The sequence below is a fragment of the Lactuca saligna genome, chromosome 7 (assembly GCF_052625555.1).
Source record: "Lactuca saligna cultivar CGN05327 chromosome 7, ASM5262555v1, whole genome shotgun sequence".
Lineage (NCBI taxonomy): Eukaryota > Viridiplantae > Streptophyta > Magnoliopsida > Asterales > Asteraceae > Lactuca > Lactuca saligna.
Window position 1 is genome coordinate 14,881,398 of NC_136423.1, and position 22,938 is coordinate 14,904,335.

The following is a 22,938-nucleotide window of genomic DNA, read 5'->3' on the forward strand; positions in this document are numbered from 1 at the left end:
CGAAGTACATGCATCATCTCTGATATTGTATTTATGACATTTGTAATTGGATTTATGTACTTCATGCTAATTATTTCCAAGGGAATGTGACTCTTGTCATTTATATTTGAGTTAAGATGATACAACTAAAATATGAATGTTGCATTTCATAGTTGTTATTAGTGAATAGTCATAGAACAGTGAAGTGATTCCTTTGGGAATCTAACAATTGCGTATGACACAATTAATGGAATATATTGATATTGCGTTATGTAAAAGCAACAATATGAATGAAATTTAACTAGAAACACAAGCCTTGATTTACATAGTTGTAGACCCACCATTCTACACCGACAATTTTTTTATTATATAACAGAATTACTGTATTATATCTAATGTATATATATAGTTTTAAAAATTGAGTCACATTATTGTGATCCGTAGTTAGTGGAATAAAGTAATGTACACCACTCAATGAAGAGTTGAACATAGTATGTTTGATGTTCAATAATTCATTTCTTTTATTTTGGTAAGTTTGACTTGTTTCTGTTTGGTAAATTACAAAATGGACCATTGGTTTATGTTCTTCATCAAATAAGATAAATCACTTTTGAAATACATTGTGTATCCATTCAATCGATGAATTAATAATGGGGATCTTAAATATTAATATAAGATAGTTTGTGAACACAATAAAAAGATCATTTTACTCGATAGTGGAGTAAACAATCGAAGGATCAAAGAGTTAAATGATTTATCGTTGAAGGAGTGTTAATGCAATATATAAACTTAAGAGATGGCAATGGTAATTTACTGAATAGTTAAGGGGCAATCCTGTAAGTTTTCAAGTCAACGAGACCTTGAAATCATAGCATAATATGTCTTCAATCAATTCCCGCCGGTGATTGTATCATTGTTACCTCCTTCCTCACTTTTGATGGAGAGTGCATGTGAGACATTTAAAATAACATTTTTTGTCCTCTATTGAAGTTATAGTGTGGGACACGGGGATGTACATATAGGGACAGCAATGGAAAATGCTTTCGTGAAGTTTTTCATAATATTTGGAGTTAATTAGGAATTTTTTTTTTAACGTCAAATGTGATGTACAGCTATTTTTTTTTATTTTTGGAATCGGCCGATAATATATATATTAATAAACAGGAGAACAATAACTAGCCACAGTGACTGGCATACAATAGTCCGGGTTTAACAAAAGGAACAAAAGAAAACAAAGAAACCAAGGTTCCGTTTGATAGACATCTTTCTAAATCCAAACAGATTTTTCTGGTTGAATGGACCGGAAAGACTATTTGTGATATGCACAAAAAAATATGTATTTTCCGGTAAGATATGTTTTTCCTAAAAAGTTTCAAAACTATATTTTTCTGGTTGAATTCTTTTAAATAATTCTTTTTTATTTCTTTTTAATGAATTAATTCTTTTTATTGGATTATTATATATTTAAAAAATATTATTTATAAATATATAATATTTATATATTAATAAATATTATTTTATTGGATTATTAATTTCTTTTAGTTAATTTTTTTAATTCATTTTTATTGGAATAGTTCTTATTTTTTTGGATAGCACTACTATCATCTTAATATATTTTGAAAAAAATTCATCTATCCCACCACTATTGGGCGTAAACCGATTCAAGAATCACATGTGAGTTATAAAAAAAATTTAATTGCTAGAAAGAAAAACGACGTAACATTAAATTAAAAATAAATAAAAAAAAACTAAAAACAACTTAATCAACATTCTAATTGGAATTTAAATGATTATTATGTAATTTTGATTTTGTATGACAATTTGTATGTCTTCATAATTATTCAGCAACTTCATCCATCACTGTTTAAAAAAACGGGGTAATATTATCATTTTTCATCATTCAACACAATCAATCAGATGTACAATCAAACAACATGGTTTCTTTCCCAGTTAGAAAAGTTTCTCATACAACACTTTCTCAGACAATACTTTTCCGGACATAAAATATCAAATGGGGCCTAAGACATAACTTGGAATGGTCAGTAAAACAATAGGCATTGAGACCCTGATGCCCAATTCAACCTATCGATTTTCCCCTGTTTTTCACCAACAGATAAGTCACTGATTTGATAATATTGATGACTTTATCCGGTGGTAGTTGCAGTTTCTTGAAGACCTTTTCATTCCTTGATTTCCAAATACTTCATACTGTTCCATAATAGATTGCCAAGATAATCTTTCTTCTATTTTTACACATCCTCCACCAAGAGACAGAATCCACGACATCCTTTACCATGTGGAATAATTCCATATTTGTATTACACCATCTTGATACCCCTTCAAAGACAATCCTAGCATAAATGCAATCCACTAGGACATGATTAGCGCCTTTTTCATATTCATTGCCCATGGGGCAAGTCAAAGTTTCCAGAAATACCCCTCTCTTTGATAGCTCCAAAGCGATTAGGATCGTCCCCATTTTTCCCGCCATATAAAACAACTTACTTTCAATGGGATTTCTTTAAGCCAACAGAATTGTCCCTCGGTGATGCGGGCCCTGTAATCACATCTCTGTCTAAGAGCACGTAATGTGTATGTTCCCATGGGGGTAAGTCCACATCTCCATGTTACTCCATTGGTTGTGGGTTGTTTAAATATCACAAAACGGATATATATATATATATATATATATATATATATATATATATATATATATATATATATATATATATATATATATATATATATTACAAGAGCCTTTCTTATCCCAGCAATGTTATTCAACATTCCTATTAATGATCTCTTTGAGTAGATGTCATCAGGTTTCGACTTAAGGTTGTGTAGGATTGATATGAATTCCACCCAAAGATGATACGGTCCAGTTCTCAACTTCCACCACCATTTCATTAATATGGAAACGTTAAGGCTTTTTATCATACCAACACCTAAACCTCCCGATTCCTTGGTTACAACCACCTTGTCGCACGAGATCCAATGTATTTTTTTCTTTTCGTCCAAAGCACCCCATAGAAACCAACTCCTCAGTTTTTCGAGAGTTTGGATTACCCCCATCGGGTGCTACAAACAATGACAAGAAATAATTTGGAAGATTACCAAGGACTGATTGGATAAGGATCAATATAGCGCCAAAAGATATGGGTTTTGATTTCCATTTTGAGAGTTTGGCTTGAAATCTCTCTATGTTCGGCTCCCAATTCTTCCAAGTTCATGTTGGCTCCAACAGGAACTCCTATGTATGTGAAAGGTAGTGAGGAAGGTTCACATCCAAGGGTGTTGGCCTAGTTTGAGACTTCCTGCATTTCTGATCCAACTCCAAAGACTTTTGATTTATTGAAGTTTACTGTTAGCTCTTATGCGACATGAAAGCAATGAAGAATATGAGCTAGGTTATTTATGTTTTTCCTCGACCTGTAACACCCCGTTTGTTTATTAGATAAATAAATAAGTTAATGAACGAATAGTAGCCCTAAAATAAACAATTATATATTAAAGGATGGTCTCGAAGAGCTAATTGACATAATTTAGAAGTTGAGGGTTAAAAGTGTAAGTTCCGGACTCAATTTATAATTATTTATGAAGACAGGGGCTTCGTGGTAATTATTTGGATTTAATTTAAAAGGAAATGAGGTGGAAGGGTTGATTATGTCGTAATTAAGATATTGGGGGCTGTATAGTAAAATTTGTACCTAAGGTGTAAAGGATTTTAATGCTAAGGGTTTAAATGGTAATTATCAGATTTAATTTGAAGAAGATTTCCAAAGCCAGGGTTGAAAGGGTAAATATTGGATTACATTTGAATGAAAAAGGGCGTGGAGGGACTGTTGTTTCCATAATGGAAAACTCTTGAGTGGAGTCGGGTATAAAGATCTAAGAAAACCCTAACCCTAGAAGACTATTCCCAACCGCCACCTTATGCCTCCCTCACCGGCCGCCACCCTACCTCATTGCTTATCCGACCAACCAAGTCACCGACAAACCATGGTGTCAGCGGAACCGTTCCTTGTTGCTGCTCCTGCTGCCGATGAAGGCAACAACCGTGGTCCTAGCATACGAGAAAGGGAGACCAGGAGCTCAAAGGCGCGACTGTTGTCGTCGGTGGTTGTGAAGATCAATGAGATTGCAATCTCGTTTTCCTCCGGTGCCACCACTGTTGATGAGGTTCGCCTGCTGCCTTGTGGATGGAGGAACTCAAGGCGTTTCCTGCTATCATCGGTGAATGGTGGTATGGTTCAAGGCTCGTGTGTGTTGTGGGTGTGCTGTGGGGGAAGTTCTGTAGAGAAGGGTCGTGCAGAACTACCAGGGCAGCCGACCATGGTGTCTGTCATCGCAATACCGCCGCTGTTGTCGTCGTGTTTATGCTTCTACCGTCGCCAACCGTCACCAGGAGGGTGGCTGGATCCGCTTGCAAGCAAGAAAGCATGTGGGTGTTCGTTTTGTTGTAGTGTGTGTTATGTGTGTAACTTGTTTGTCTGGAAAACCTAGAACAACCAGCACCACCACCATGAGGTGGTGGCTGCCACCACTAGCCACCGCCGACCACCACAAGGTGGTTGTGTATGTGTGTGTGTGTGTATTTAGCTTAGTTGTGTGAGTTATTTTGGAGATTAGCATTGTAAAATGTAATTAGAAATGTGAATAATGAAAAGAAACCCTAACCACCACTGTAAGGTGGTAGCTGCTGCCTCCTGTTGCCACCGGCCGCCGTGTCGGGTGGCGGTGTGCCTTGCCTTGTTGTGTTTGATTCAGTTGGGATGCTTGTAACCCTAATGGGCCTAGTGAAATCATAATGGGGCTAATGAACCCTATAGCAATTGGGCCTATTGGGCTAAAATGGGTTGGAAACCCTAAATAGGGTTTGGAAAACGCTAATGCCATGAAACCCTAATTTGGGACTTATCGGGAACACATCAGAATTATTTAATGAACTTAATATAGTAATTAATAACCATTTGCAATTAACCTAATTTCATGTGGGACTTAATGGATTAAGTAGGGACACTTAACCCTAATCATCATTTTTATTTGAAAACCTAATTTCACTTGGGCCCTTAAGTTGAGCCTTTCTATTGGGCTTTGATGATTGGAATATTAATGGGCCATCCAAGAGCAAGCAAATGGACTAGAATAATTAAATGAGCTTTAGGGTAAGACCTATGTAAGGGGTTAGGCCCAATTTGGAAAATTGGGCCATAATTTGTGCCTTTATGATTATGAGATATTGGGCCATTAGTACCAAATGTTGGACTGGACTTTTTGGTTGGGCATTTGAATAAGACATGTAAAGGCTTGGGCCCAATTTGGAAAATTGGACCATATGTTCGGCTTTGAGCCATAGTTGGACTTTTAGGCCTTTGGATTGGGCCTTGGGCTTAAATCAAGCGAAGTTAAGGGTAGAGTAGTCTTTAACCCTAAGCATGGAATTATGATTATGAGTTGGAACCCAGTTATTAATTGGGTGTTATTTTGATTGATGACAGTTCGGGAATTTGTCATCCAGCAACTGGGGTTGGGTCTGCGGGACTTCAGTAGTGTGGGGTGAGTTACCTTCTAATAGAAATAGGTCTAAGACCACAATGTCGGCCCATCAATAGGAGTTGTTCGATAGATGATTGTCTTTGTGATAATTATCTAGGTTTACTACTATATGATATTTTTATGTGCTAGCATGATATGACGTTATGCAATAGTGGTAGTACGGGGAATAGTCCCTGGTTACCGTTCGATAGGGACAAAGGGGTAGTCTAGCACCCAACTATGCTAGACAGTATGTTTATGTTATCTTGTGTTATTATGTGGTAGTGGTAAAGGTGAAATAGTCCCCGTAACCAGTTGAGATACACCGGAGGGTAGGTCGGGCACCCAAATATGCCTAACAGTGGGGTAGGTTGAGCACCCCGGTATGCTCAGCAGGGTAGGTCGGGCACCCAGATATGCCTGACACGGTAGGGCGGGCACCCAGATATGCCAGGCAGTATGTGATATGTATGGTATGCGGTATGATGGGAAACTCACTAAGCTTTGTGCTTACGATTTTCAGTTTTGGTTTCAGGTAGTTCATTTTCAAAGGAAAGGAGTCGACTTGATCGCAATGCATCACACTATATTTCCGCACATGAGATCTTGGGGATTGCACTCTGATATTGTTTTATGATAACATGTTTTGATTATTTCTACTTTGGTTTTTGACATGAGATGTTATTATGGATGTTTTATTACTTATGGTTTTATAATAACTTATTTAAAAACGTATTCTTGGTCTTAAATTTTGGGGATGTTACACGACCACTCCCCTAGGAATAATGCATCATCTACGTATAGCAAATGAGAGATCAATAGGCCTCAATTTGGATTTTTAACTCCTTGGAAGATACCTAGTTCACAGGCTGACCGCATCGCAACACTAAGGCCCTCTATAGCTGCTATAAAGAGCAATGGGGAGATCGGGTCACTCTGTCGGGCACCTTTAGATAACGGGAACTCCTCAGTCGGGGTTCCATTGACTAGAATAGAGGATCTTTCATATCCAAGGCATCCTATTAACCACATCCTCATTTTATTCCCAAAGCCCATGTGCATCAGGTTCGTATCGAGGAAGTCCCAATTTATTGAATCAAATGCCTTCTCAAAGTCTACCTTGAATAGGAGAATTTTCTTGTTTGATTTTTTCGCCCATGAGTAGATCTCATTAACCACAAGGGGGCCTGTCAAGTATGTTTCTTCCCTCGACGTATGTTGATTGCACCTCATAAATACATTGTCCCATCACTTTTTTCATTATGGGCAAGAGGATCTTTGAGATGATTTTATAGATGCATCCAAAGAGACTGATGGGTATATAGTCACTAATCAATAGAGGGTCCTTGACTTTGGGTACTAGGGAGAAGAAAGAGTAGTTACAAGAAGAATCAAGTTTAGCATGGAGCTCAAAATATTTAACAGCATCAACTAAGTCACCAAGGAGGACATCCCAATACTTCTTGATGAATTTAAAAGTAAATCCATCCACCCCAAGGGCCTTCTCGTTACCACATGCCCACACCTATTTGCACTTTGATTCTTAATTTTAAAATTTGGTGTGGTTCATTCCCAAATTTCTAAATAGTTGTACATGTGGTTTCTAGATTAATTCTCAAAGTTTTTATTATTTAAATGCCTGTAAAATGATCAGTATTCTTCTTTTTATTCACTTTTTATTAACATTATTTGATAACTTTAGGTACCATTTCTATAAAAGTTGAAAAAAAAACCCTAAAAGGCTATCAACCCCATTGAGAACATTTTACTCATTGAACACCTTTCTTGCTCTTGACATCTCCATCTACGACAGTCCATGCCAAATATTCCCAAACCCATAGCTCTTTCTCTCTGTCAATCCTACCTCTTACAAGCCCGATGACTACCTCTTACAAGTCCGATAACTGACATCACTTAAGCCACACACAACTCTCAGCTCTAACGCCTCCCGTCGTCATTAGAACCCACACATATATCTATGTGCCATTTAACTCCGGCCAACAATGACACTCTCTTCTATCTTTTTTTTGGTTATTGAAAAATGATAACCATCACATTATGGCCGGTTTTGAAGTAATGCATGTTTTAGCATCTTAGGATCCCAACTAGGGTCATAAGATCTAACCTCGATTTTATCGAATATATTTTCTCTTTATTCTATAATCAAGTCTTTAGTCTTATTAATATGAAAATTCGTTATCTTGCTATAAAAATCTCATACATAACCTAAAAAGTTGCTCATTTGAATTGAAATCTAACCTTAAAAGTTCATTTATTCAACTCGAAATCGAGCATTACATATTAAATGAAGCTTTGTAGAGGATCATAACTTTATTTATTCATCTCAAATTAAACAGAGTATCGTGACATGTGTGCTAGTCCCTTTGTTATCCAATGCCTTTAGTTTTTTTTAGGGAAAGGGAACTTCCCAAACGAGAGTTTCCGGACCAACTTTCACGCACCGACTAATCCATCGCTATGAATATGAGACTATGTCTCATGCCCTGGAGTTACTGTAGGCGAACCTTCATGGTCACAGAGGCTTAGTAGTGTCAGGATTTGAACATTGATCGATAGATTATCCACCATATTTTCCACATGTCTTACCAAGTCGTCACAACCCAAGTGGTTATCTAGTGCCTTTAGTTTTACATGGTCCCAATGATTTTATTTCTTTTTATGTTTAAAATGTTTTCTTTCTAATTGTTGTGGTTTGCATGTTTCTACCAATTTATAGAAAATACTTAAAAAGTTAAAGTTGATTTCACCTTTAACATCAAGTTATAATGAGCTTTGTCCTGATAGACTGTGCGAGCAAATTTAAAAATTAGTTCAGTTTTATAGGATTTTTCGATTTTAAGATCATGATATTGTAAAATGTAAAATAATTATATGTAACATTATGATCTTTACAACTTTGCTTCAATATTTTCTGGAAATTTCAATTATTAAAATTGAATAATCATAAGTTGGGACTAGCTCACTGGTTAACAAAGTATCTAACAAAGATTACTAACAAGGATTTATTGATTTTATCCTAAACGTATACTTACACACGGTTCAGAAAAAATATAAAATTAGATAATTATAAGTTTTGATTATTATAACATGTATCATTTCAATAGTATTTAGATCTTACAATATATTTAGAGAAACAAAAATTAATTTTTGCTATTTTTCTAACCAAGAGAATACTGATTCTCTGATGAAAAACGAAAGAAACCGACAAAATAACTATACTTTAAATTTTATTGGTAAAAACAGTATATATTTTTCTTAATTTATTTCGGTTATTTATTGTATATTTGGCATCCTGTGAGCTCATCAGTCATCAGCGCCTAGAGGTGGACACTTGTGACATTTTTATTTCTCATATATTTATATTATTTTAAAACAAGTCAATATTTTAATCTAGCAATAATTTTAAGGCACGTGATATTACTCTGTTCTCATTACAATAATTCTAATATTTTTTATTTAATTGCAAACAATGTCTTTCAAATTTAAACAAATCTCATAGTAAATAACAAATCTAATTCAAATGGTACACCAATACACCATTTGTTTTGAACTTATTTCAAAAAAGAAACATGTTGCCTTTTTATTTAAATGGTTTCATTTAGTTTGGGCTACTATCATTTCTATTCAGAAATTCTAATCTGAGTTAATACAATTCAAACACTATCTTGCTTTTATTGTTTTGGAAAATATTTATTGAAGTCTTAGGTTCATTAACGATTATGTTACAATTTTGAAAATAATAATAATAATAATAATAATAATAATAATAATAATTTATATATTTATGATTTTATATGGTAAACTAATCACCTAGATCGGCTAGAGGTAAAATAGGATGACCTTTAAAATACGAGAAATTTTTCATTTTTAATTAGTAAAAAACAATTACCAATATGCCATAAAATCTTAAGTATTTGTTTTCAATTTCATATCATCAACAATATTATTCTAAACATCAGAATGTCCCATAAAAACGTCTAAGAGATAGTGCTTGTCGCGTCATCAAGCTTTGCTATTGCCCTTAGGCTCAAATGTATCTGAAACAAATACACAAATTGTAAGCTAATACTTAGTGAGTTTCCCAAAACATACCCGACACAATCCACATAATCACATAATCATATTAGTTATAAAAGTTACATAAACCACATAAGTCATGCATACAAATATATAAGGATGTCGTGGACTCCTCCCAAGGTCTTACTCCAGGATGTCATGGGCTCCTCCACATGGTCTTACACCTAAGTGTTATAGGCTCCCCCATGGTCTTTAGCTGGAAAGTCATGGGCTCCCCCACATGGTCTTACATCCGAGTGTCATGGGCTCCTCCCACGGTCTTTACATGAAAAGTCATGGGATTCTCCACATAGTCTTACATCCAAGTGTCATGGGCTCCCCATGGTCTTCCCTACAAACTAGCATAACACTTAGCCTAACTAACTATCATACCACATATCTCTACAACAACGAGTGTAGCGCATATCATAAAATGGGCCGACCTTGGTGTCTTCGACCCATTGGTATGGTGAGGAGACTCACCTCTCGTGAATGCTGAACTGACAAGATAAGATCAGATAAGTCCCATGCACAGCTCCAACTCAACTGCCTATAATCATCATGTGATTAACTTGTCACAATCCCGAAATACCATAAATACCCTCAAAGTCAACCCTGATCAACAGTCAAGGTCAACAGTCCATGTTAACCTCAACTCATCGAGTACATCCAGCAACTCGTCGAGTTCCTTCAGAGTCCATACAACTGAAATCCCGAGTCAACTCGTCGAGTCACCTGAGTAACTCGTTGAGTTCCTTCAGAGTCCATACAATCGACATCCCGAGTCAACTTGCTGAGTCACCTGAGTAATTCGTCGAGTTCCTTCATGTCCAAGGGCCAAAAACTCTAAACCGAAATCTCTTGACCGACACCCCTTAATCAGCTTACCGAAATCACTCAGGATCCCGAAGATAGGAAAACCCTCCCCGACTCGTCGAGTTGGCTAAGCCACTCGCCGAGTCCCTTCAACTCTTTTTGTGTCCAGTCCTTTCTAGTGGAATCCAAGGATCTAACCCCTTATAGTGTAGTTACCACGTAAAATTGCCAACTTTACGTGCATGCAAGGCCTTAAGAGGCTAAAACACTCAAAACTAAGGTTTATACCAATTTTAGGGCATAGAGAAAGGCTAAGGCTCGATATAGTGAGCAACTTTATGTCCATACAGGTCTAGGGATGTCCAAATCTGAACTCTATTGTAACATCTAGAAATAATCAGTATGACTTGAACCCTTTTAAATTAGAGTTTTTGCATTATTAGTCCCTTAGTACATTGGGCATACTTAGGTGTACGCTTAGTGTACTAGGACCTTTATTGGTTGCGGATGTTTGGAGGTACGTTGGACGTACCATGGATTGCGTGGGGTGTAAGCGTCAGGGATAAAAAAAACCCTAATTTTGGACTTAAGGCCTATATAAACCACTTTAAGCCCTTGGGACTAAACCCTAGAGAGCCTCCACTGCCCTTGAACATCATTTCATTGCTGAAAGCCTTGAGAAATCATTTTTGAGCTTTAAAAGTGTGCATTTGTGATCTTTAGTGTCCATTTCAAGGAGAAGAGTTGGTCAAGCAAGCTTGGATCAAGAGGGTGCTTCAAGATCTTGCATCATAATCATCTTGTATAGCTCTTAGAGGTAAATAGCTTGCATCTTTCCTCTTTGCTCTTTAGATCTAGCTAGGGTTTTTGTAGTTGGTCCCTTTGATGGATTTTGGGCCTCATTTGTTGGCTAGATCGTCCCCATCCGATAATAAGGTCATATCTAAGGTCCTTAAGTCATTTAGGAGCATAAAAATAAGAGCTTGGTGGAGGTCTTGACCTTGTGCATGAGTTAAAGACTTTGGAAAGGTCTTAATGATGACTTTGGAGGTTTAATGGACACGCAAAGGCATAAAGTTAGCAACCTTATGCCTTAGGAGGTGTTAATGGACTCAGATCTAGATTTTGGACATAAAAGAATGGAATAATAAGCACTTAATGGGGAAAGTGCTTAACTGAGACTTACACCGGGTGTACTCTGAGTACGCTATGCGCAACCCTTTAAAACCCGGTACGCTGTGCGTACCTGAAGGGTACGTGGGGCAGTGTGGGTCGTTCTTGTTTTGGGTTGTCGAACTTTTGGGTTGTTGGGCCTGATTGGATTCAGTGAGTTAGAGGCCTTTTTATCGGTTTCGACCATGGACTTATTGGTTCGGCCTTTTGGGCCAAGGGGGCCCATTAAGGATATTGGAATTAGATCTTGGGCCCATTTGCAATGAAAGGATGATTGGGCCTTTGGGGTATGGTTTAAAGGTTGGGCCATCCTTTGGGATAATTTTTGGACCAATCATTGATGATATTATTATTTTTATTATTCAGTTCGGGAGGTTGCGGGTCATTAAGAGTGCATTATTTATATTCTTCGGACGGAGGTGAGTCTTCTCACCATACCCATGGGTCTATGGAACCAAGGCCGGACCATTATGTGTTTATGGTATATGTGCCATCACTTTATGTTTTGATATGTAATGTGATCGTATGTTTTGCATGAAGACCCCGGAGGGAGCCCGTGGCATTGGATGTAAGACCATGTGGGGTAGCCCATGACAGTCCTAGGTAAAGACCATGTGGGGTAGCCCATGACATTGGATGTAAGACCATGTGGGGTAGCCCATGGCAGTCCTAGGTAAAGTCCATGTAGGGTAGCCCATGGCATTCTTGTTAGTTCTATGTATGCATGGCCTATGTGATATGTTTGTAGCTTGATTGTGCTACTAGGATATGTGTATGTGTGTTGTGTGGTATGCTTTGGGGAACTCACTAAGTATTTCGCTTACATGTTGTTGAATTGTTTCAGGTACATCGGAGTCGAAAGGCAAGGGCAAGGCGTGATGGCGCGGCGTGAACTCTATCTATCTCTCTTTTTCACTCATATGTTTGGGGACACACTCTGATAATTTATATAATGTAATGGATGATGTTTTAAACTAAATGTGGGGTTCACAGACTTATTTTATCCCATCAACGTTCTCAACATCAACAAGAGCTCTTATTGCCTGGTTTTGATAGATGACTACTCGCGATTCACATGGGTTTTCTTCTTATCCAACAAGAGTGGGATCGTTAATCTAATCAAGAAGTTCATTGTAATGATTGAGAACCAAACTAATGAACGGGTGAAGGTGCCTAGAACTGATAATGACACAGAATTCAAGAGCGCTGTTTAGGATCAATTTTGTGCCAAAAAGGGTATACTGCGTTAGTATAGTGCTGTTCGAACTCCTCAGCAAAATGGTGTTGCGGAACGGAGCAATCGTACTCTGATAGACGCTGCAAGGACAATGCTTTGTGATTCCAAACTACCTGTCTTCTTTTGGGCCGAGGGATCAACATTGCCTGCTATCTCCAGAACCGTGTCTTGATCAACAAAGCCCAAATGAAGACCCCATATGAACTTCTGTACAATCACAAGCCATCAGTTTCTCACTTTCAAATATTTGGATGTCCTTGCACCCTCCTTCACCTAGAATCCAACCCCAAGTTCAACTCGAAGGCTGATGACTGATACTTTTGGGATACATCATGCACACTGCTTATCGTGTATACAACAAGACCACCAAAAAGATTATTTAATCTAATGATGTGCGCTGGCTGAAAGAGAATGAGATAGATGCACGAGTCGGTCCTGACTTGTTATTTGATTATGCTTCTTTATTTAAATCATTTAATGTGTTTTTAGATGATGTGTCAGGTTCTTGCTCAGGTACGAAGGTTGTTATTGAAGATGAAGAGGAAGAAGTTGTGTACAGACCACCTTTAATTCCTCCTACGACTCCTATGGTGGATGAATATGTTCCAAGCACTTCTTTGGGTTCTCCATGTCAAAGAATCAATCGATATTGAAGCTACTACTCTTACTCCTGTTGAAAGAGAATTCATGGCTAGAGATACTTCCGCTGCTACTCAATCTTTCATAGAGCTTCTCTTTCCTGAGCCAATAGCAAATGAGTACGTGGCAAGCACATCTCAAGGTTCCAGATCATCTGAGGCAAATTATTCATAAGATGACCGACTCATCAACATCAACAACCTTCATGTCATAATCAATAACATCAGCCATGAAATTCTCACCAGACTTCATCGCGATCATCCGATCGAAAACGTCATTGGTCAACTAGGCGATGAAGTTAAAACGAGAATTCAGAGTGGAGATGTCAACACTTGTCTCTACTCTTGCTTCATGTAACATCCAGACTTTCAGGTGCATTAAGGTGTTTAAATTGAGATTTGCGGAGTGAATCGGCAAGTTGTGAGACCAACTCGTCGAGTAGAATCGAGTTGTACGCGTGGCATTAATGAATGGACTCAACGAGTCAAAGAGTCGACTCGCCGAGTAGGTGCTAGGCAGAGAAACCCTAATTTCTTAGGGTTGGGTCCTATTTAAAGGACCTTAAGCCGCCACATTAACCTCCTTATTTCTAGAGAGAAACCCTAATCGCTTAGAGGGAGCTAAAATAGAAAAGAGATAATTTTTTGGGCATGTTGCGACCTTTTAGAAGAAGATGTGTAGAGCATCCAAGCTTGGATCAAGAGGAGGCTTTTGGATCAAGAGATTCTTCAGTGTTTTGCTTCAGTTGGAGGTAAAAAGATGCTAGCTTGATCATTTCCTTATGAGATCTTATTTTAGGGAATTTTTAGGGTTTTCTTCCATTTATCTTGTGTCATGGAGTGATTTGTGCATGGATGAGGTTGGAATCTCAAATATGGACTATAAGTGGCCTTGTGAGTCCGGAGACTCCAGCTTTATTGAGCTGGAGGCAAGCTCTTATGCATCTAGCCCTTGTTGGTGCATGTATTGGCATTATAAGTCTTATCTGCCATGTATGAATGTAAAGCTTGCAGTTGTACGTGCTATTCAAGCCTTAGGAGGATAGATTTGGAGTGTGGGTGGTAGATCTGCTTAGAATCATCTGAATGAGGATTGAGTTTGAATGGACTCGCCGAGTGAATGAGCCGACTCGACGAGTCGGTGAGGGTTTGTCCCGATGAGCTTAATCATGCGATAACTCAGCGAGTTGGGGGTCAACTCGACGAGCTGAGCAAGACCTTCACGAGACTTCTGAATAAACGAGTACTCGATGAGTCACATGCGTGCACTCGGCGGGTCGGGTCAAGCATGGACTGTTGACTTAAGTTTGACTTCTATTGACTTTAGGGTTGGGTCAATCATGAGTAAGGGAGACTATGGAGGGGTAAAATGGTCTTTTATCCACTTCATGAGTTAGAGAGAGAAAGAATAACCTTCGGTTATTAGAGTCATGAAAAGAGCATTAATTAGAGATATTCATCCTTTGTGTTAGGCGGAGGCTATGATGAGTATTATTATTATGACCGTCCTGAGTTAGGACCGGAGGGTTCACCCAAGTTATGGGACCGGAGGGTCTCACTGAGACACATTGACCGAAGGGTCTTCTTTGAGTTTAGCCATTAGAGGTTACTGAGATGTGTGTGGTATTTTGGGGAACTCACTAAGCTCCGTGCTTACCGTGTTATGTGTTTCAGGTTTTCTCATGATCATAGGAAGGCACCGACTTGATTGTACACACCATCAAAAGAGTTATGTTTTAAGGGTCGTGGATTTTTAATCAAACAATTATGGAGTTGCAATTGTAAATTAAATAAATGAGTTTTTGTGAAATGTGTATTGAGACAAATGTGGTTTTAAATGGAAAATTTTGGTTTGAAAATTTTTCGATGTTACACTTCATTTCTCAGATCGAGTCAAAGAACGTGGAAATGGCACTGAATGAGCCTAGTTGGGTTGATGCGATGCATGAGGAATTTAATTAATTTGAGAAATTGGGGGTATGGAAACTGGTTGAGCTACCAAAGGGCAAAAAGTCTTTTGACACGCGTTGGGTGTTCCATAATAAGCAAGACGATTGTGGGGTGATTGTGCGAAACAAAGCACATTTATTTGTTCATGGGTTTCGGCAAATTAAGAGCCTTGACTACACCGAAGTGTATGCTCGTGTAGCGCGCCTTGAAGTTATTCGTATCTTCCTGGCTTATGCTTCCTAAATGGGGTTCACCTTTTATCAGATGGACATTAAGATCGCCTTTCTATATGGAGTTGTAAAAGAAGAGATTTATGTTGATCAACCTCCTGGTTTTGTCAACTCAAAATTTCCAAATCATGTCTACAAATTAGACAAGGCTCTGTATGGGTTACATTAGGCTCCTCGAGCTTGGTATGCTACTCTAACAGATCATTTGCTTGAGCATGGTTATACCATAGGCACGATTGATCGGACGCTCTTTATCAAGCATGTGGATGCCGACATAATTCTTGTACAGATATATGCTGATGACATCATTTTCAGGTCGACAAGTTCAAAGCTGTGCAAAGAGTTCGAGGTTGTAATGAAGAAGAGATTTGAGATGAGTTCTTTGGGAGAAATTACCATGTTCTTGGGCTGCAAGTTCGTCAAGATTTAACCGGAATTCTTTTACATCAAGGAAAATATGTTGAAGACATGGTTGAGAGGTTTGGGTTTAAAGATTCCAAAGTTGCCTTGACGCCGATGGCTAAACGGCCCTTGTTGACTCTAGAAGATGGTGGAGAATCCGAATATCAAACAGAGTATAGATCGATGATCGGATCCCTGATGTATATGACTACGAGCAGACCAAACATCATATTCACAGTCTGTCAATGTACACATTATCAAGCAAATCCTAAACTTTATCATTTAATTGCTGTCAAAAGAATTTTTCAATATCTCAAAGGTAGCCCAAAACTGGGTCTTTGGTATCCTAAAAATTCTGATTTTGATTTATATGCATTTACTAACAACAATTATCGAGGTTGTGAACTTGACAGGAAATAAACTTCAAGGGGATGTCGATTTCTAGGAGACCGTTTGGTGTCGTGGCATTGCAAGAAACAACAAATTGTCTCAACCTCAACAGATGAGGCGGAATACGTTGTTGCTTTTGCCTGTTGCTCTCAAGTAATCTGGATTCAGCATCAACTTTTGGATTACGATTTGAATTTTCTAGAAACCCCAATCTTTTGTGATAATGATGCTGCAATCTAAATAGCTAAAAATCTTGTCCAACACTCAAAAACCAAGCACATCAATATCAAAGTTCATTTTATCAGAGATTGTTTTGAGCGTTCGCTCATCCGTTTGGAACAAATTCACACTAATAATAATGTGGCGGATCTATTCACCAAACCATTTAACAAAGCTCGATTCAATGTGCTTGTGGGTTTTCTCAAAATAATATGTTTTAAAGACTAATTTTTTGTTTTAGGTTAGTTTAAATTTGCGCATTTATTTTCCGTTCTCTCCTATGCACAAATTTAGGGGGAGAAATAAAAAAATACAAAAAAAATCATAAAATACAAAAATTCAAAAAAATGTTCTAATGGAGGTTGTTTGCAGGTGATGTGTTGGAAGGTGATATTAACCAAGTGATAACAGGCAATTTTAATTTGTGTAAGGTACCAATGTGAACTGTGTAGGCTCTGTGTTCAATGCGCTGGTAGGCACACAATATTTAAATAGACCAGACTAGGCATATATTGACATTTAAAAGGACTTGACAAGATTGACTTAGACAGTTCCATTTGGTCTGACAATACGACGCTCGGGTAGATTGAGCAGGGAGATATACATGGGAATCTGCAGGCTACACTAAAATAATATGTATCTAGAACTGTGGTGTAACTTTTCCTCAATGTATGGACGCATGTCCTTAATTTCGGTAGTGATAGGGCAACATGGGAATTCCGATAAAGTAGGTATGTAGATGGTTTGTTTCTTCCTTTCTTTCTGTCAATCATATGTTGTCTCCTCTCGATGATTGGAAGAGATCTGACCTAGACTGCAACATATGCAACTCTATCTCTATGTATCTCCTTCTATATGCAATTCTTTCTATCTGTTAGTCATATGTTGTCTCCTTAGCGTGATAAGATTTTATCCGACCTGGAACACAACATATGGAACATTCTATTTCTCAATCCCTCTAATTCAGTCAGTCATATGTTGATCCCTCTGCGTGATTGGAAGATATCCGACCTGGGAATATGACATATGCATTTCTAAATCTATCTTCTTCCTTAATAACCGTCTGCTCACCTAAAGCAAGGAGTATTTAGGAAGTCCTTGATTACCGGGGTATATCAGGAATCGGAAAACACATTCTAGTACATCTAAAATTTAACATTGAATAGGTTGTCTATAGATCTCGCTGCTAAATTTAGGTGTACAACAATATATGTGGTCCTCGTCAGCTAAATGGTCATTTAGGATTATTATTTAAGATCATAGGGTCAAAAGTCTTGTCACTTGTAGCATGTGCAAAATTTGTCACAATTTTTCGTGTTTAAATGGACCAATATACCGGCGATTGACCAAATCTATTCATGAAGGTGGAGGTACGGAAAAACAAATTAAGGATGTCCAAAAACTTTGATCCCAAAATCATAAAAATAATATTAGCAATGGTGAAGAGAAATTAGTGTTATTTTATTTTATTTTTATTTTTATTTTATTTTAAAAAATAAAATTTTAAAAAAATGAATTTAATTTTTTTGGTTTATTTTATTTTATTTTTAATTTTAGTTTTTAAGTCTTCAAAATGTTTTATTTTTTATTAAATTTGGATGTTTTGGGTTTGGGATTGAAGTTTTTGGGTTTGCTGCTCATGGTCCATGGGCCGGATATGGTATTGGGTATAAAAGGTTCGGTTTGCAGCTGAAAACCCTTAAATTTCACTTTTTCATTATCAGCCGCAAACCCCTCCCACTTCTCTCTTGACGTTTCTTCACTTTGCATCACCGATTCATAATTTATTTGTTGTTTTCATCAGAAATTGACACCTGATTTGTAGCACCTGGTTTCCGGTATGTGAATTTTATTTGAGCATTGCCCTATTTTAGCCTTGGACTCGGCGAGTCATAAGGTCCGACTCACCGAGTAGGGACGAGACTCAGGACACGTTTAAGTGGGCGACTCGGCGAGTCACCGCTGCTGGATGAAACCCTAAGTTTCAAGGGTTTGCACCCTATTTAAACCCTCATTCCGCCCCAACTCGTCCCCATTCACCCCCAGAACTCCCCCAACATCGTTTTCCCTTATTTCCTTGAGAGATTGAAGTGTTCTTGGTGTGTTCTTGAAGGTTTTGAGGAGAAAGAGGAGTAGATCAAGAAGAGGAGAAGGAGATCAGCCATCTTTGTGTCATTTCAACATTTTCCTTGAGGTATATCTCGTTTTTCCCCTGTTTCTATGCTTAAGATTTCATTTGAGACACTCTTGAGCAATTCTTCAAGCTTGTTTGTGCTTAATGTTTCGTAATAAGTGGATTAACCTTTAGATCTAGGCAAGATTGAGCTCCAGGAGCTCAGATCTGTTAGCTTTATGGCCCCATGTGGCTTGTTCATCCTAGATCTACCCTTTTGAGGCATTTTGCACCCTAAAATCCACATTAGTGAATATCCACACGTAAAGTTGGAAACTTTACGTGTGATTTGTGTCCTAGAAGTCCAGATCTATGAATGGCATGGACTGAAATCGAGTAAATCGGTGTATTTGGTGGATGCATGGCGGCGACTTGGCGAGTCGTATTGGCGACTCGGCGAGTCTGGTCGCGAGTCACCGATTTGGTCCCTTCACGATGTATCGAGTTGAGCCGTGAGTCACAGGGGGTGACTCGGTGAGTTGGGAGCTGAACTCACCCATGTTAGGACTCGGCGAGTCAATGCCCTGACTCGGCGAGTCCAAGGCAATCTTCATAGATCAAGAACAGACTCAGCGAGTTGTTCATACAACTCGGCGAGTAGGATGAAGGAGTTGAATGACAGTTAGAAGATGAACTCGTCGAGTCATAGCCCAACTCGACGAGTAGAACCAGGGACCCAGGACAATAGTTTGCTAGGGACTCAGCGAGTGGAGATCCACTCGGCGAGTCGGGCCAACTGAAAGTTGACTCTAGCATTGGCTTAGAGCTAGACCGGGGGTAAAATGGTCATTTTACCTAAAGGTCAGTTAGCAGTGTTTGATTGAGTATGTTGTGGGAATTGCAGCCGGAGGACTCCCGGAGCAGCAGCAGTCAGTTAGTTCCCGATCAGTTCAGCAACTACTTTGAGGTGAGTTACCTTCCAGTAGCGGTGGGTCTAAGGCCACAATGCCGGCCCACCAGTAGGAGACGTATGATAGATGATTGTCTTTGTGAAATCATCTAGGTTTGCTATTACCTGTTATGTTATATGCTATCATGATACGTTATATGCAATAGTAGTAGAGTTCGGTTGTTAGGACCGCTGGGTAGTCAGACACCCCAGAATTATCTGACTGTATGTGATGGTATGCTTGTATGTTGGTCTGTTATGTTATGCGATAGAGGTAGCGGGAGGGGACCAGTCCCCGAGGATCGGTTGTTAGGACCGATGGGTAGTCAGCACCCCATAATGGCTTGACATGGGTAGTCAGCACCCCAGAATGGCTTGACACGGGTAAGACGGCACCCCAGAATGGCCGTATGGGTAGGTCGGCACCCCAGAATGGCCGTACCGGGTAGTCAGGCACCCCAGAATAGCCTGGCAGTACGTATGTTATGTGTTTGTATGGTATGTGGTACGTTGGGGGAACTCACTAAGCTTTGTGCTTACGTTTACAGTTTTGTTTTCAGGTACCTCTGCACCGAAGGGGAAGGAGCCGGCGCGGTAGCGGCACGTCATACACACACTCTTCGGTTTCCGCATTTACGAGATTTACTGGGATTGTACTCTGATATTTTGATGGGATGTATGGTTTGACCTTTTAGAACATGGTTGCGATGTGTTATGGTGTGATCAAACAATGTTTTCAGTTATTAATGTTTTTAGTTATTAATGTTTTCTAAAGTAATATTTTAAAATGAAATTTTCGGACGTAAAAATTGTGTCGTTACAAGTTGGTATCAGAGCCTTGGTTTGAGGGATTCGGACACGCCTTCGGGAGTGTTTGGACTCAAATCGAGGGATTGAAAGATTTTCCAAAAGAAATTGTTCTTTAAAACCCGGAAAAGAGTCATAAGAAAGAGCAAAGTGTGTGACGTGCGCGACCGGCCGAGCTCAAGTAAGTATTCCCCATAGTACCCATACAAGTTTATGTTATGTTTATCAGCTTACGTAGAACTGCATGCTAGAATAGGCTAAGGATCTAGGAGTGATGCCTTATGTGCCTGCTTATGTGTTACAGCTTTATGAATATTGCATGCTAGAATTGAGTAGACAGCAGTAGGATAGCCTGTTTAGGTTATGCCTGATAGTATGAGCTTAGCATCCTATGTTAAGTGTCGTTTCTTGTTATAAGAATAGTTTTGGCTTGAGTCTGTTTTTCCCTTATCCGAATGCTGCTTGCTTCGTGCTTGGTGGGATTCTGAGTAATGGGAGTTAGCCACTAGGTAAACACGTCACACCACATGTAATCAGGGTTGAATAATCCCAAAGTATTGGAACTGGCCCTATTGCGCAGCTCTTGTTTGAGTCCAACCGTTGTAGGGACGGATCTTTTACTTGAAGGATTATCTAATCCTCATCACATGTGATGGTGTTTAGGTGGTGGCTAACTGGCATTATGAGGAGACCTACAACAGCTGAGGACCAGTCGTGTTGAACTTGAGTTTTCCCTAGGGCAAGCCTAGGATGAGAATAACAGAGAGTAGCAGTAGTAAAGGGGAGCTGGTGGAGTCGAGGAATTCCTCGGAGAAGGTACGGATAGATGTGGAAGGTAGTATGGGCCCGTACTACTGAAAGCAGAGGATCCGTACCCGAGCCGAGGAAGGCCAAGACGAGACCAAGGAACCTGTAAGTAGTTGAGATCCCTCAGAAAGTAGCAGTACCACTAATGATTATTATGATGTTTTGCAGAATGGTGGTACTTCGACCGAGACCGACAGATGGCGGGTTAGGAGAGGGGTCAGGTTCGGGATCAGGCTCCGAGCCGATTGATGAGAGGCTACGTGAGTTCATCACGTCGGAGATCACTAGGGGCATCCTTGAGTCGACCCCCGTCATCTTTGGGTCGATCAAGGAAGGGATCATGGAGTTGATGGAGGATCGCCTACGGGCATTCAGGAGCGACTTGGCCTCTAGCCAGTCGGGATCTCGCACACTGTCCTTCAAGGACTTCAGGGGCAGTGGTGCGCCGGATTTCCATGGGGTGAAGGACCCCATTGTCGCCAGGCGATGGATTGCGGATATTGAGTCCGCCCAGTTGACCAGCTTCTGCCCCGAGGGGTCGAAGGTGAGGTACGCAGCAGGGTGTTTACGGGACCGAGCACGGGATTGGTGGGAGTCAGTGGGTGACTCGTTGGGAGCCTCGGCTATCGAGGCAATGACCTGGTCGGACTTTGTGGCTAGGTTCAGGGCAGAGTTTGCACCAGCGGTCGAGCTTCAGCAGCTGGCCAGGGAGTTTCTAGACATGAGGCAGACGACAGAGACCGTGGCGGAGATCACCGCCAAGTTTCGGGAGAGGGCTTTATTGGTGCCCCAGTATGCAGGTGACGAGGATATGAGGAGGACTCATTACCATGATATGCTACAAGCTGACATTCGGGAGCATGTTAGCTTTTCGGCTTGCCCTACCCTGGACTCCATGATTGCCAGGGCTAGGGAGAGAGAGATAGATTTGGAGCACATCCGGAAACGGAAACTTGAGGACGGTCAGGCAGCAGGGGCTTCGGGGAAGAAGCCCAAGGGATCAGATGGGAGGCCGAAAGGCCAGTCGGGACCGAGCCGCTGCAGGAGGTGCGGCAGGCCGCATGAGGGGGCGTGCAGGATGGGATCGTCAGGCTGCTACAAGTGCGGCAAGTTTGGGCATATCAGCAGGGATTGCACTGCTCCTGCGACAGTTATTCAGACATCGGAGTTGCTGTGTTTCCACTGCAACCAGAGGGGCCACAAGAAGGCCAATTGCCCCATGTTGACAGTTTCAGCGCCAGTGAAGGCGCCAGCTCCAGCGACCCTGCGGATCACGGATGGCCGTCAGGGCAAGGCAGAGGCTCCAGTGGTGAGGAGTCGGGCATTTCAGCTGACTGCTGAGGAGGCACGCGCCGCGCCCGATGTGGTGACGGGTATGATTCCTTCCTTCTATCTTTTATTTTACGTTGTTATGATATTGATATGTGCTCCGTGTGTATACATGTGTATTAGGATCGTTCCATGTGAACGGCATCCCGGTTCAGGTATTGTTCGACTCGGGTGCATCCCGATCGTTCGTTTCTCTTGCTCTTAGCAAGAGATTTCATGAGACTTCAGGCGAGTTAGATTGCCCGTTAGAGGTAGAGATTGCTGATGATCGATCGGTGCGAGCATCG

General features: G+C 39.9%; 1 long non-coding RNA gene across 1 annotated transcript; it reads left to right on the plus strand.

Moving 5' to 3' along the window:
* The first annotated feature begins 18,759 nt into the window (after positions 1–18,759).
* Positions 18,760–21,518, plus strand: LOC145004552 (uncharacterized). The gene is made up of 3 exons (XR_013662401.1): positions 18,760–18,840; positions 19,664–19,726; positions 21,491–21,518. It is a non-coding gene; the product is annotated as an uncharacterized LOC145004552 (long non-coding RNA).
* Positions 21,519–22,938: the final 1,420 nt, after the last annotated feature.